Source organism: Carcharhinus amblyrhynchos, chromosome 4 (genome assembly GCF_965287045.1).
Source record: "Carcharhinus amblyrhynchos chromosome 4, sCarAmb.v2.hapA, whole genome shotgun sequence".
NCBI lineage: Eukaryota > Metazoa > Chordata > Chondrichthyes > Carcharhiniformes > Carcharhinidae > Carcharhinus > Carcharhinus amblyrhynchos.
The window spans coordinates 129,991,018-130,006,291 of record NC_137327.1 but is presented as its reverse complement, the minus strand read 5'-3'; positions in this window follow the sequence as shown (position 1 = coordinate 130,006,291).

Here is a 15,274-nt window from a genome sequence, read left to right as displayed (position 1 = left end):
GCCCTAATTGAGGTGCTTGCTGTAGGTTGTCTCAAGTCTCCAAGCCATTTAGGTGTATGAAGATTGCTGTCACCCAGTTTTTTAAAAAGAACAGTGCTATCCAGCAAAAGGCCTTTAGTCCTGGATTTGAGTTTGGTCCTCAAATAAGTTTGTTCATTAGTCACAAGTAAGGCTTACGTTAACATTGCAATAAAGTTACTGTGAAATTCCCCTAGTTGCCATACTCTGGTGCCTGTTTTGAGTCAATGCACCCTAACCAGAACATCTTTCAGACTGGGAGGAAACGGGAGTACCCTGAGGAAACGGGAGTACCCTGAGGAAACCCATGCAGACTGCGCGCAGAGAATGACCCAAGCCAGGAATCAAACCTGCGTGCCTGGTGCTATGAGGCAGCAGTTCTGACCACTGTGTTGCCCCATCCCTCATACCAAATGGCAAGGTTTTAACCTTGCAGTATTTTCCCCTGCAATGCTCATTTTGACCACATGATGATGCTGTGAAATCACAAGTGAGCAGGTAATCATTCTAAAGCTTCTTCAGTACCTTTTTAAATGGGTTAATAATCAGATCATTATCTAAATTATGATGCTGTGTAATACCCCAATAAAATGTTGCTGCTTAAATGTTTTAATGTTCTTAAGAAAGCTGGTATTTAAATTGGGCTTGTAATTCTGATGGGCTGATATGGCCACTCCATTTGAAAGTTCTTAGCAAAAAATCCAGCTGACCCTTTTTTTAGCCTGACCTTCTGACTCAGGCCAAGTGAGATCAGGACAGAGCAGCTTAGTCCTGGTGGGGGTGGTGCTATGGGGGAATGTCCAGTCAGGCATCGGGGAGCTGAGTCAGGCCTGCTCTGAGGGGGTAGATTTGGTAAAAAGTCTGACAACACCAGGTTTTAATCCAACCGATTTATTTGATAGTAAACGCACAAGCTTTCGGGGTTAGTCCCTTCGTCAGGTGAATGGAGAGTTCTGGCCTCAGACAGAGCATATAAAGCACAGACTGTTTAGAGATTACTGATTAGAATGTGAATCCTTACACCTAACCTGCTGTTCAAGACCTGAAGTGGTTGACAATGTGAGTGGAAGGAGCACTGATCACAGGTTAAAGAGATGTGTATTGTCTCCAGACAGCACAGTAAGTGAGGTTTTGCAAACCCAGGCAAGTCATGGGGGTTACAGATAGTGCGACATGAACCCAAGATCCCTGTTGAGACCGTCCTCATGTGTGCGGAACTTGGCTATAGATTTGGACAGGAGGGAAGTCCTGTGGTAGGATCAGTGTGGATCTGTACAATAGTTACCCAGAAGCTAGAAGCAGTTTAATTAATTAAACTTTTTTTTTGTGTGGATAACTATTGATGCAACACAGTTGGAGCCATCTGATGTTACTGATTTAAATTACTGTTTAATTGTCCAGAGGAAGTTTGCAATCCATCAAATCTTTTATTAGGGAACCTTGGGAAGGAGGAGTTTCCCACCCCACTCAGTACAACGCCCGAGAAATCAATTTATGGCCAAGTGTTGATGTTTCAACAGGGCCCAGCACTCCATGTACACTCCTCTCACAGGTGATGTATCCAGCCTGCTCTGCAATTCACACACAGTCTATATTCTGTCCTCAGCTCACACCAAACCTACCTGCCCACATCACCAACCCGTGTTGCAGATGGAAAAAACAACATAGATGTGAGAGTTTGAGAGCCACTAGTTAAATGTATCTGTCCAACAACCCGTCTGGGTTTCTATCAAATTCGATTTCATAGAATCTCCATTATGCAGCAAGAGGCCATTCAGCCCATCAACTCTGCACCCACTCTCCGAAAAGAAGCTTACCAAGGATAAAAGGTCAGTAGTAATAGAAGACGGCAGACCACACTGAACGTGGAAGCTATTGTTTCTGTGATTCTGAGCTTTTTCTTACAGTCTGGGTAAAGGGTCAGACCCCATTTGGTCTCGGTGCTATCCTGCCCACAAGGACAGATGAGAAATGAAGGGCAAGGTATAGTAATGAGCTGATGCCTGTAAATTGGTAGAGGAAAGACACACCGAGGGAGGCAAGGAATTCCAGCTGTGATGATACTATGCCTTAAAAAAATGTATTTGAGTCATGTTCTTGTGCAGGAACCTTTGTAGCAGTTCTATGCACTGAGTCATTCTGTCTATAGCTAGCATCCTGTATTGCTACAGCAGCATAATTGCTATGTCTGAGCTAATGTTGTTCTGCTGTTCTTGGTGTTCTCCTGTGATTTTGCACATTGGATTTGATTGGGATGATTGCCAGGTATGGTCATATGACTGGGTACAGCTAAGCTTACACAGAACTCAAATTTGGTTTGTTTCTTGAGAGGAAGAAGTGCCTCTCTTTTCTGTCTCTGGAGACTGGGAGCTGCCAGAGATTAGGTTTTCTTCTGAAGTTTGAGGATATATCCTTGTCTCAAAACTGCTGTCTGGATCTCTGTCCAGAAGTGTTAAAGGCTGAAAATCTAGCATCATGTGAGCATCCTTGGTTTCTGTGCTACAGAAGGGATTTATGTCTATGGGTGATACTGCTGATTTGGAACAATAGAGATAACTAGCTGTTAGGAATTATATTTTGCAACGTGTAAGTACTTTGGTGAAAGTTATGCTAATTATTTTTGTTATATTCTAACTGTATTCTTAAGTAAAGTTTGTATTGATGAAATTTTTCTAGTGGATCTTGTGAATTATACCTGGAGTGAAAGACATTATGCTCTTCCTAATGCCAAAATCAAATGTAAAAGTTAACATTGCTCCTTCAGGTGAGTGGAGAGGTATGTTTCACAAACACAGCGTATATATTCTCAAACTCAATTACAAGATAATGGTAGGAATGTGGATCTTAACAGGTAATCAAGCCTTTACAGGTACAGGCAATGCGTGTGGAGAGAGGGATAATCACAGGTTAAAGAGGTGTAAATTGTCTCAAGCCACAGCAGTTAGTAAGATTTTGCAAACCCAGGCCAAATGGTAGGGGTTACATGTGGTGTGATATGAACCCAAGATACTGGTTGAGGCCATCCTCATGCACTTGACTATCAGTTGCTGCTCAGTGATTCTGTGCTGTCATGTGTCTTGAATCCATTGCCACAGCAACCTATAGAACCACAGAACCCTACAGTGCAGAAAGAGGCCTTTTGGCCCATCGAGTCTGCACTGAACGCAATCCCACCCAGGCCCTACTCCCATATCCCTACATATTATACCCATTAATCCTTCGAACCTATGCTTCCCTGGACACTAAGGAGCAATTTCTTAGCATGGCCAATCAACCTAACCCGCACATCTTTGGACTGTGGGAGGAAACCCACACAGACACGAGGAGAATGTGCAAACTCCACACAGACAGTGACCCGAGCCAGGAATTGAACCCAGGACCCTGGAGCTGTGAAGCAGCAGCGCTAACCACTGTGCTATCATGCTGCCCAAGACCTCTGCAAGACATGCTGGATCATCGACACAGATGCCAACATCATATGTGAGAACACCATCCACCAGGTACATGGTACATACTCATGTGACTTGGTCAATGTTGTCTACCTGATACTTTGCAAGAAAGAACGTCCCGAGGCGCGGTACACTGGGGAGACCATGAGGACTCTGACAACAGATGAACGGAAACTATGCCACTATTGCCAGGCAGAAGTGTTCCCTTCCTGGTCAGGGAGCACTTCAGCAACCAAGGGCATTCAGCTTCCGATCTTCGGGCAAGTGTTCTCCAAGGCAGCCCTCAAACATCACCGAGCACTGTACGTGCTGCGTTTGTGAACCTAACTCTCCACTCACCTGATGAACAAGCAGCGCTCTGAAAGTTTGTGATATCAAGTAAACCTTTGGACTTTAACCTGGTGTTGAAACTGTTTAACACAGTGATACATCCCAGTATACTTCACAGGAGCACAATATGACAAGATATAACATTGATCCACATAAACAACCATCAGAGCCTATGAATAGATGTTAGTTCAAAGAGATTAGTTTTAAGATTGCCTTAATAGAGGATAGTGAGCTGGAAAGATTTAGGGAGGGAATTCCAGAGCTTAAAGCCTAGGCAGCTGGAAGCAGAAAACTACAATGGCTGAACCTATAAAATCAGTGAGACTGGAGAGGCCCGACTAGCTAGGGTAAATGTGTGGAGTTATGACAGTAGGACCTAGGTGGGATTGTGGTCGGTGCAGTCTTGATGGGCAGAATGGCCTCTTTCTGCAATGTAGGATTCTATAATTGGATGGGTTATCATAGAATCCTTACAGAGTATGAGGAAGCCATTTGGCCATTGAGCCTGCGCTGACAATAATCCCACCCAGGCCCTATCCCCATAATCCCACATACTGACCCTGCTAATCCCCCTAACACATAAGAGACAATTTAGCATAGCCAATCCACCTAACCTGCATATCTCTGAAGTGTGGGAGGAAACTGGAGCACCCAGAGTAAACCCACGCAGACACGGGAAGAATGTGCAAACTCCACACAAGCAGTTACCCAAGGCTGGAGTTAAACCCAGGTCCCTGGCACTGTGAGGCAACAGTGCTAACCACTGTACTGCCCCATCCCATTGGGTTGTTGGACTGAAAGAGAGTACAGGGATATGGAGGGGTGAGACAATGGAGGGGCTTGGAAGGTAGGGTGAAATTTTTAAAGTAGTGAGAATGAGGTGCAGAGGGACCTCGGGGTCCTTGTGCATGAGTTGCAAAAACCCAGCTTGCAGGTGCAGCAGGTGGTCAGGAAGGCGAATGGGATGCTGGCCTTCATAGCGAGGGGGATTGAATATAAAAGTAGGGAGGTCTTGCTGCAGCTGTATAGGGCATTGGTGAGGCCGCAGCTGGAGTACTGTGTGCAGTTTTGGGCGCCGCACCTGCGCAAGGATATTTTGGCCCTGGAGGGAGTGCAGAGGAGGTTTACTAGGCTGATACCGGAGTTGAGGGGATTGAGCTATGAGGAGAGGCTGAATAAACTAGGCTTGTACTCGTTAGAGTTTAGAAGAATGAGGGGAGATCTCATTGAGACGTATAAGATGATGAATGGGATGGATAGGATAGAGGTGGAGAGACTCTTCCCGCTCAAAAAAGACAGTAGGACTAGGGGGCACAGCCTCAAGATAAAGGGGAGGCGGTTTAGAACGGAGTTGAGGAGGAACTTCTTCACTCAAAGGGTGGTGAATCTCTGGAATTCTCTGCCCGTTGAAGTGGTGGAGGCTGCCTCGCTAAATATTTTTAAGAAGCGGGTTGATGGGTTCTTGATAAGAGAGGGGATTAAGGGTTATGGGGAGAGGGCGGGAAAGTGGAACTGAGCCACAACAGATCAGCCATGATCTTATTGAATGGCGGGGCAGGCTCGAAGGGCTAGATGGCCTACTCCTGCTCCTATTTCTTATGTTCTTATGTTCTTAATGACCAGCTAACCAGACAGTAAGATCTTATCTTCTCCAGTAGCCTGAGAGGTGCTGGAAAATCCCATTGGATATGGTAAAACTGAATTTGGAGCACATCAAAAGTAAATGTTTTTATGGTGATCTACATTCTTGAGTGCATGAGTAAAGACAATAAAATGACTTGTCTTCATTAACCATATTACTAAACAGGATATTCTTCATGGAAGTCCTTTGCCAACCTATTTCTAACTAGACATTTTAAAATCATTCGCAAGATGCTGTTGCAGTGTACAAGAATGGCACTTTATAATATTTAGTATTACAAACCAATTTCAGTGAATATTTCTACCTTTTAACACGATTTTCCAAAAATAAAATACATTTCTCTGTATTCAATTATTTTCCAAAAAACTCATTCAAATCTCACTTGGATGGTTGTAATTCAGTATCTGAAACATCAGCAATCCTCAGTTGCTGTAAAGTGGATTAATATTGTAATCTAAAAAAACACATCTTAATGCATTCTACTCCTGCAAGAGCCAATTAACCCAAAATCAGCAATAACAACATATGGCAAGTTAGCTATTCAAGCTGCCACTGTGTTCCTCAGGCCCACTGCTAGTTTAATTTTAATCAGCAATGTCGCTGCTGTTCCTTTCTCTTAATCTTCTGAATGTGGGGGAAGTTACTGCTGAAATATCACTTCAAGAGAAAATGCAAATTGTGTACACGTGTCAGCATGGAGTCAGGATGTAAAGCAGTATGTGACCTGCGGCCTGTGCTGCTGTTAGTGGTGGCTGTTATGTTGAATCCCAAGACTAGACATGTTTGTGTTGTTTTATATCTATATTGGTTCTAGTCTTTAAGAACATAAGAACATAAGAAATAGGAGCAGGAGCAGGCCATCTAGCCATTCGAGCCTGCCCCGCCATTCAGTAAGATCATGGCTGATCTGTCGTGGCTCAGTTCCACATTCCCGCCCTCTCCCCATAACCCTTAATCCCCTCTCTTATCAAAAACCCATCAACCCGCGTCTTAAAAATATTTAGCGAGGCAGCCTCCACCACTTCAACGGGCAGAGAATTCCAGAGATTCACCACCCTTTGAGTGAAGAAGTTCCTCCTCAACTCCGTTCTAAACCGCCCCCCCTTTATCTTGAGGCTGTGCCCCCTAGTCCTATTATCCTCTCTGAGCGGGAAGAGTCTCTCCACCTCTATCCTATCCATCCCTTTAAATAAAAAGAACATGGGAATGGGTGAGAACATGACTGGCCTTGGCTCTGAAGCCTCCCGCTGTAACATAGTGGGCACTGCCTGTGCTGGCACACATATGAATAATTGGTTAAGGAATGAGAGGCTGTAAGACACCTGGGGAGTTGATACTTTCAGTCGGAGAGGAAGTGGGGGCAAAAAGTGTTCCTTAACTTGTTGTCTAATTTTTTTCCATAAATCCCTCATGGCAGAGAGAGGGGACTTTCATTCCATCGTTCTGAGCTGGAGTTAGCAAGGGAAAAGGGGAGAAGTTGGGATCAGGCTGTTGAATTTGATGATCATAATGAATCATGAAGCAGACTCAAAAGGCCAAATGCTTCTATTTTGCCTTTTTTTCCTACGGATCTAACTGAATGAGCTTCAGGGGTTAAATAGCCTCCATCTTTCCCTTTGTTCCAATGTACGGGCAATAATTGGTTGAGAAGTCTCCAGCCCTTCCATGTACGTTGAGGACATTATCTGCTCACAGCAGAGAGGGAAATCACTTCAGACCAGGTTAAGCTTATAGAGTATAATTCATGTTCTAGACAGAGCACTTAGTCAAATGGGGCTTGATTTGATTCTGGAAGATTATGTAGTGGATGTTGGAAGCATGGCTGGAAAGCTAAAACAAAGACAGCATCACAGAGAGGGGGAAAACCACCAAAGAAAATGAGGGTGAATAAATAAAGAAAATACGAGAAATATGGAGAGGAATTCAGAAAAAAAAATTGAATAAAATGTTTCCACAATTATTTGAGCCAAAGTCACCATTCGAAACAAGTGTTTCTATGTGAGTGGTTGGTGTAAAACTAAAATAAAAAAGACACAACCCTTCTCATCAGATCAGCGTCCTATCGAAAATAATTGGCTAGAATTTTCCAGCCATTCATGCCGGTGGGATTCTCCGGTCCCGCTGCTTTGAACGGAGATTTGGCTGAGTGTCAGATTCTTTGTCCTCATTGGCAGCTGGGTGCGAACAACCGGAATTTTCCAGCCATTGATTTGTTTGTTTGGTTTGTTTCTACAAAATACCTTAATTTATGCAGCATCTCCCAAATGCACCCTTTCATTTTTGCTCTGGAGGATTAATATTCACTGAAATCAATAGTTACTAAGTTGACACCATCAAGTAATTTCTGAAGGAAAAGACATTGGAGATCAATAATTCTAAGTTTCCTCCAATGGCTCAGTTAGCATGTGCATTTATTCAGTTTGGTGTTGAGTCAGAGATGTCCCCAGATTTGATGCCAATCTGTGCTGACTTAACTGTTTTTATATTCCTATACTAAGACCAATGGTATGACAATTGGCTCCTATCCACAGACTGGAAGTAGGTGAATTACACACTAATCAAGAGCTACTTTCAAGAAAGCGAAAACCTAAAGGATGATAGATCTGTCAGAATAATGTGCAGAATAGGTGGCACAGTGGTTAGCACTGCTGCATCAATGACAGGGACCCAGGTTCGATTCTGGCCTTTGGGTGACTGTCTGTGAAGTTTGCACATTCTTCCCATATCTGTGTGGGTTTTCTCCAGGTACTCTGATTTCCTCCCAGAGTCCAAAGATGTGCAGGTAGGTGGATTGGCCATGTTAAGTTCCCCTTTAGTGTCCAAAGATGTGTAGATTAGGCGGATTAGCCATGGTAAATGCACAAGGATGGGGTAGACCTAGGTATGGTGCTCTTAAGAGTCGGTAATGGCTTGATAGGCTGAATGGCTTTCTTCTGCTCTGTAGACATTTTATGGATAATTATATCTTTATAGTTGGTATGAATATTGGGATAGTCTGTAACTTTTACTAATGCTCCTGTGTCTCCTTTCACTATTCAGAACAGTAGGAGAAAGAAGAGCTTTAAACAACTGACCATAATCTCTGATGATATCCCAAAGCAAAGTTGGTCATGAATATAATTCAAGAAAGGAGGAAGACAGAAAACAAGATACTATAGGCCAATTAGCCTGACATCTGTAATTATGGAAATGCTGTTATTAAGAAAATAGTTGTGGAACTTCTATAAAAAAGTCATAATACAATCAAACAGCCAGCAGGGTTTAGTGAAGGGAAATCATGTTTGACAAATGTTTAAGAGATGTTTGTAATAAGTTGTATTGATAAAAGGGAATTAGTCAACGTAGTGCATTTAGATTTCCAAATTGATGAGGTGACATCTTAGGAAACCTGCTTATGACTATATTCAAGGCTAAGAGAGGATTTTGATCTTTGAGAGTCAGTATTTCTGGGAGGCAGATGAGAAGGTGGAAGTAAATCCACAATTAAATTAGCCAAGACCTTATTGACTGCTAGAGCCGGCCAGAGGGACTGAATGCTCTATTCCTGTTCCTGATTCTTATGTTAGGTTCTTCTGTAAGAGATAGAGTAATGGCATTACAACCAACCACAAGTGAAGTGAAAATGTTCTTAATGATTCTTGAGCCATATTCCCAGTACCACTTTGCTATACTATTGAGTTAGTGAAGGATTCTTGCGCTGTATCATAATGTAGTATTTATTCCACATCATAAATACATCTTTCATTTTCAAATCACTTCAAATCACCACAACAGTACAATTAAATATTCAACCAAGCTGCCCCATTAGCCTTTTGTATAAATAGATTCCATGGTCAGGTACTATTCTTTTTATTCTTTCAAATGATGTGGACTTCACTGGCTCGACCAGCACTTATTCCTCATCCCTAAGTGCCCTTGCAAAAGGTGATGCTGAAATGCCTTCTTGAACTGCTGCAGTCTATGTGGTGTTGGTACACCCACAGTGCTGTTAGGGAGGGAGTTCCAGGATTTTGTCCTAGCGCCAATGACGGAATGGCGATATATATCCAAGTCAGGATGGTGAGTGGCTTGGAAGGGAATTTCCGGGTTGTGGTATTCCCAAGTACCTGCTGCCCCCGCCTTTCTAGATGATAGTGGTCATAGGCTTTGAAAGTGCTGTATGAAGCACCTTGAGTTCCAAGTCAATACTCAGTGTTAAGAAGTTGGAATGAAATGAAAAGTAAAGAACGGGATAAAAAAGAAACTGATAGGGAATTAGTTATACTGAGGAGTTATGAGATGCGGATTAGTCTGGTAGCAGGGTGAAAGAGATACTTTATTAAGAAATGTGGAGACTAGCAGTCTAGGGACTAGATTGTATCATACACAATTACAAAGCAGGGCTCTCGCACAAAAGAAAGCAGAAATCTGTCTGTTTCAGACCCCATAGGTTCTATCCTAAACTGGAAGAAAGATTCCCAAAGGAAAGCTATAGGTTCTGTATGGTAAATGTTACTGTTGCTGGATTTGGTTCATTGGCCCTGATTTTACTGGCATGCCACTCCGGAATTGGGGCAGGTGAGGCTTACAGAACGACATTCTCCATTGGCCTCAGGCGCAATCTTACAAGCCTCGGGTGGGCGTAGCAGTAATATTTTGGCAACAGTGTTAAAACCTATGGGATGTTGTTTAAGGGAAGGTGTATTGTCTGAGTTTAAAGTAAATAAATTTGGATTGGGGCGTGGGAGGATAATCTCAGCATATTGCCTGGCTAACCATTATTGTAGTTAATTTTAAGCGTTGTTCCTTATTGTTATCTTTCTTGTGTGTTTTAAAATTTAATAAATGTTTTATTTGCATAATTTACAACAAGACAGATGTTGAAATCAGGGTTCATCGGTTTTCTCACATTTTTTGCAAATTGCAAAAGTAAGAAGTTAAATTTAAAGTTTATTTATTAGTCACAAGTAAAGCTTACATTAACACTGCAATGAAGTTGCTGCGTAAATCTCCTAGTTGCCACACTACAGTGCCTGTTCGGGTAAATGCACCTAAGCAGCACAACTGTGGAAGAAACCAGAGAAAACCCACCCAGACACAGGACGAACGTGCAAATTCCACATGCCAGTGACTGGGATTCGAACCCAGGTCTCTGGCACTGTGGGGCAGCAGTGTTAATCACTGTGCCACTATGACAGTTAAGAATTGGCGTTCCAAGTATCTCTTCAAGGATTTGAGATGTCTTGACTTTGAAAATCAGCAGGGTTCATAACATTAGTCATATCAACTCGCGAGGTCTGAGGCTCAATACCCAGTCTGCACTGAATTAACCAATTTTACCTATGACGGCAGTAAGAGTGTTACAGTTAGCCTCCATATTTTGGGCTAGGGAGGAAAAAAAACATTCATAGTGTTCCATCTCTTAAATAGTATTGAATGTTTGAGCATGTTTGTATTAAATTTGCATGCAATGTCTTCCTAATTGAATAAATTGCTGCCACTTACTGAGTAGGACTCACCCCAAGGGGAATAGCCACTTGGGTAAGATACCAGTTACTTCTGGAGCCATTGCCCATCTTTCATCACCACCTTCCAGAGAGGAAAAAAGGAAGACAAATAAAGCAGACTGCAATAATAATTCATATCATTAATAAATAGGAACAGATGATGAGTACGAGACAAGCTTTAACTGACAGTTACAAGCCCGAACTTTGCTCTTGTGGTTGATGTATTCATCTGAGCCCACATGAGTTGGATTATTGCCTTGTGTAGATAGAGGCCAGCAGTGTAACAAAACAGGAACTTCTGTGTGCCGGATTATGTGATCTAAAAACAGAGGGTAGCTCAACGAGTTAGAACATTGACCTTTTGTAACTGTGACCTGGGTTTGAATCTAGTCCAGGCTGATGGAATGAATCCATTCTTTCATCCTGTCCTGCCAATCTGGAATCATCTCAACCAAACGGCTACTGGGTTTAAGCACCAAGGGCAAGGTGTCCCATTATTTGGAGCTCACTCACTATTGCCTGGCTTGGTGATTACTGCACAGGCTAATAGTACTATCATTCAAACATTGTCCAACTACCCCAATATCCACTGGTAACATATGTGGGGCTGTTGCATGGGTTGGGGTGGCAGGATGTGATGCAAGGTGAGATGGGGTTATGGCTCGTGGCAATAGAACTGTCGGCACTTTTTACATCATTCTAAAGTGTTTGGGCAAAATGGAGTGAATTTTCAACAACCAGTCATTGTATCCTATCTAAATAAAGGCAATTAGCAGAAGAAAGTTTCCTGGTAGATCTTGGAGATGCAGGGAATGGGGTTAGAGTTTATTATACCAGTGGAGGTCAGCATCAGCCAAGCGAAGAGGGTCAGATGGTGTCCTTTTGTGATGTAATTCCCTGGTGCTCTTAAATAATGTAATTGCTATTGTGCAACTTAGAAAGAGGGGGAGGTTTCATTTTAAGGAGAACTATTTATAATAATCTTATCTCAGCCCATTGGAAATGGGATCTAATGGAAGATGGCATTTTCCACGCTGTGGAATGGTTTCCTCTGGAAGATAGAAAATATTCTGAGCGACGTTCTTAATGAATTGATGGACATGTTGGAGTTAAATTCCTCTGCCAATGAGATGATCCCCAATTATTTCAATGGCACAGTAATTCTGTGTGACCTTTAAAGAGTTATTGGACAGAATATTGTCCAATTAGTGCTGAAGGTAGGCTCTTAGCAGCTGAAATTTCAAGAGGAATTCAAAAAGACCAATTTAGCTAATTAGATAAAGTATTACATATCTTTCTTTATTTCAATTTTTGCATGTTTTGCATTAACTTATCTTAAATTTATTATTTAAGAACAATTGCTTTAGTATTGCTTCAAATCTCAACAGTTTTTATCAAAGCATGATGCACATTTGTGACCAGAGCGTGGAGTCTGAGTTACAGCTCTGAGCTGTTGGCCTGTCAGAATCAATTTTCATTTTGATGTGTAAGTGTCATTGGGTAGGCTGACACTTGTGCTTTTTATTGCATTAAAGACTCAATCCCTGCTACATCATTCATTTAACAATCAGCAAAGAAATTCAAGCATTTGATCTCATTATGGTATGTCCAGACTCTGTTTTCTTTTTGTGCGACTGTCTATTGTACAGGCTGCTTTGCATCAGTTTGATCTAGGATTCCATTTAGCGTCTATTTAAACATCTGTGTCCCATTTAATGATATCAATAGCTACAGTCCAGCTGAAGAAAAGGTCAGTGTAGCAATGTTCTACACTAAATGACTTTTTTCTGCACATTCAGTAACAGATTATTTAGTAATAGCTGCCTAGCGCTGCACCATTTCCTTTTCTTATACTGACAAGAATTATGACAGTATTCATCGTTTACAAGTGTGTGTCTCAACAATAGAAAATTACATTTGTATTGTGCCTGCTCGCTTTATATTCAAAACTTCAGACTTATTTCTACATTTTACAAAAACGGACGTCAAAAGGCTACAAAAAGATAATCATTTGAGGATCAGCTGAGTCATCGCCTGTGTCAAGGAGGAACAAAGGGAAACTTCCAGTCTCAATGCCTTTCCTGAAACTAATTCAGAACAATAACATCAATTTCATGTTCCTTTCAAAGATGGAGACACACTCTGTCCCAGGGTGTGATGTACACAGCACAGGATGTATAGTCAACCTAATTGCCAACCTTATTTGGGAAAGGATTTTGAACTTTCTGTTTGTTTTTAAGAAACAGCAGAAGCTATAGCACAGAGAGAGTTCAACCGAAATCCATTGCAATTCATCCAAGCAGCCAAGGTAACAAACAGGAATATCTTGACAGTGGGAGAAGGACTCTCCCTATTCTGGGGGCAGCACACTGGTTAGCACTGCTGCCTCACAGCTCCAAGGACCCGGTTCGATTCCTGGCTTGGGTCACAGTTTGTCTGGAGTTTGCACGTTCTCCCCATGTCTGCCTAGGTTTCCTCCGGGTGCTCCGGTTTCTTCCTACAGTCCAAAGTTGTGCAGGTTAGGTGCATTGGCCATTCTAAATTCTCCCCCAGTGTACCCGAACAGATGCTGGAGTGTGATGACTGGGGGATTTTCACAATAATTTCATTGCAGTGTTAATGTAAGTCGACTTGTGACACAAATTAATAAATAAACAAACCACTATAACTTTGGAGTTCACTTGACAACAAACCTCCTGGATGTACAACTGCAAGAAGCTTTACAGCTTACTAAGACCTCTCAACTTGCCAAGTCATTCAATTAAACAAAATATTAACTTATCTAAGAAACTACAAGCCTGCCATGAAAAGACAGACAATTATAAATTATGATTGTGTTGTTTAACCTTTATCTGCATTTGATCTTTGAGTGTGATAGTGTGTATGAAATGAGTGAGTGAAATATTACATATTAAGCATCTGGAGTAAATATATGATAATAAATGTCCTTTATTTATGAAATTCACACAAAGCAGTTGCTGGCATTACTTATTTGGGCTAATCTTTCTAAGGGTAAGAAAAATTCACTCCTTACATAAAAAACTATTGATCACTGGCAGTGAAAAGGAACACACAAATCAGATCCATGACAATAGGACTTTTAATGTTGTAAGGTGTCTAAGGGCTTCACAAAATGTAACTGACTAAATGAACCAACTAAAAAGATGTTAGGACAGATGGTTAAAAGCCTGGTCAAAGAGAAAGGATTTAAAGAAAGGAAGGATTTAATACGCACGCACCAATCTCTATTCTTGAGTATGCATTGGAGTCAATCGCATAGAAACCTTACAGTGCAGGAGGCCATTCAGCCCATTGATAACAATGATAACAATCCTACCTTAACCCTATCCCTGTAACCCCACATATTTACCCCAGGGATACCTCTAACCTATGCATCCTGGAACACTAAGGGACAATTTAGAACCCAAAGAGAGAAGATGCTGGAAAATCTCAACAGGTCTGGCAGCATCTGTAAGGAAACAAAAGAACTGATATCTTGAATCCAGATGACCTTTTGTCAGAGCTAGGACAATTTACCATGGCCAATGCACCTAAACCACACACCTTTGGACTGTGGGAGGAAAACAGAGTACCCGAGGAAATGCACACAGACACAGGGAGAACGTGCAAACTCCACGCAGTGACCCAAGCTGGGAATTGAATCCAGGTTCCTGGAGATGCGAGGCAACAGTGCTAACTACTGTGCCACTGTGCTATGCAAAGGCTTGTTTTCCTATTCTGATATTGCTACCTCTGATATTCAACATTATTTTACCCCTGGCCCCCTCCTGATATGGATTATGACTCCAGCTCCAATTGCCACTATCCCAGATCAAAGCAATCCCTCAACAATAACCCTCACCTGACATCCGGGTAGCCACTTCACAGACACTTATTCTGGGTCTGAGAACACAAAACACTTCTCTTGTCAGGGAGACAACTATTAAGTGATATTACTCTCTTCCAGATACCCTGTTAAATATTGTACTGGCCAAGTTATAACTATCTGAATATTATAAGGGTACAGGGGCGCTCTTCAAAAATTGTCTTCCCGTTTTGAGAAAATATGAGAGGTGGTTTCTTACACTGCATGCAGATAATTATAAGAGATTTTTATCTTGATAATTCATTTCCCAGTTCATTACAAAATAATTTAACTTGCAATACACTTTAAAGTGGATAAATATATCGCAACATTAATGACTATAAAAGATAGAAAACGTTCTCTTAGCTCTAATAGTGAATCCTAAGAAAAGATTATAAAATACAATGCATCAGCTAACATCATTTACTTAACCGTAGAACCCTACAGTGCAGAAACAGGCCCTTCAGCCCATCGAGTCTGCACC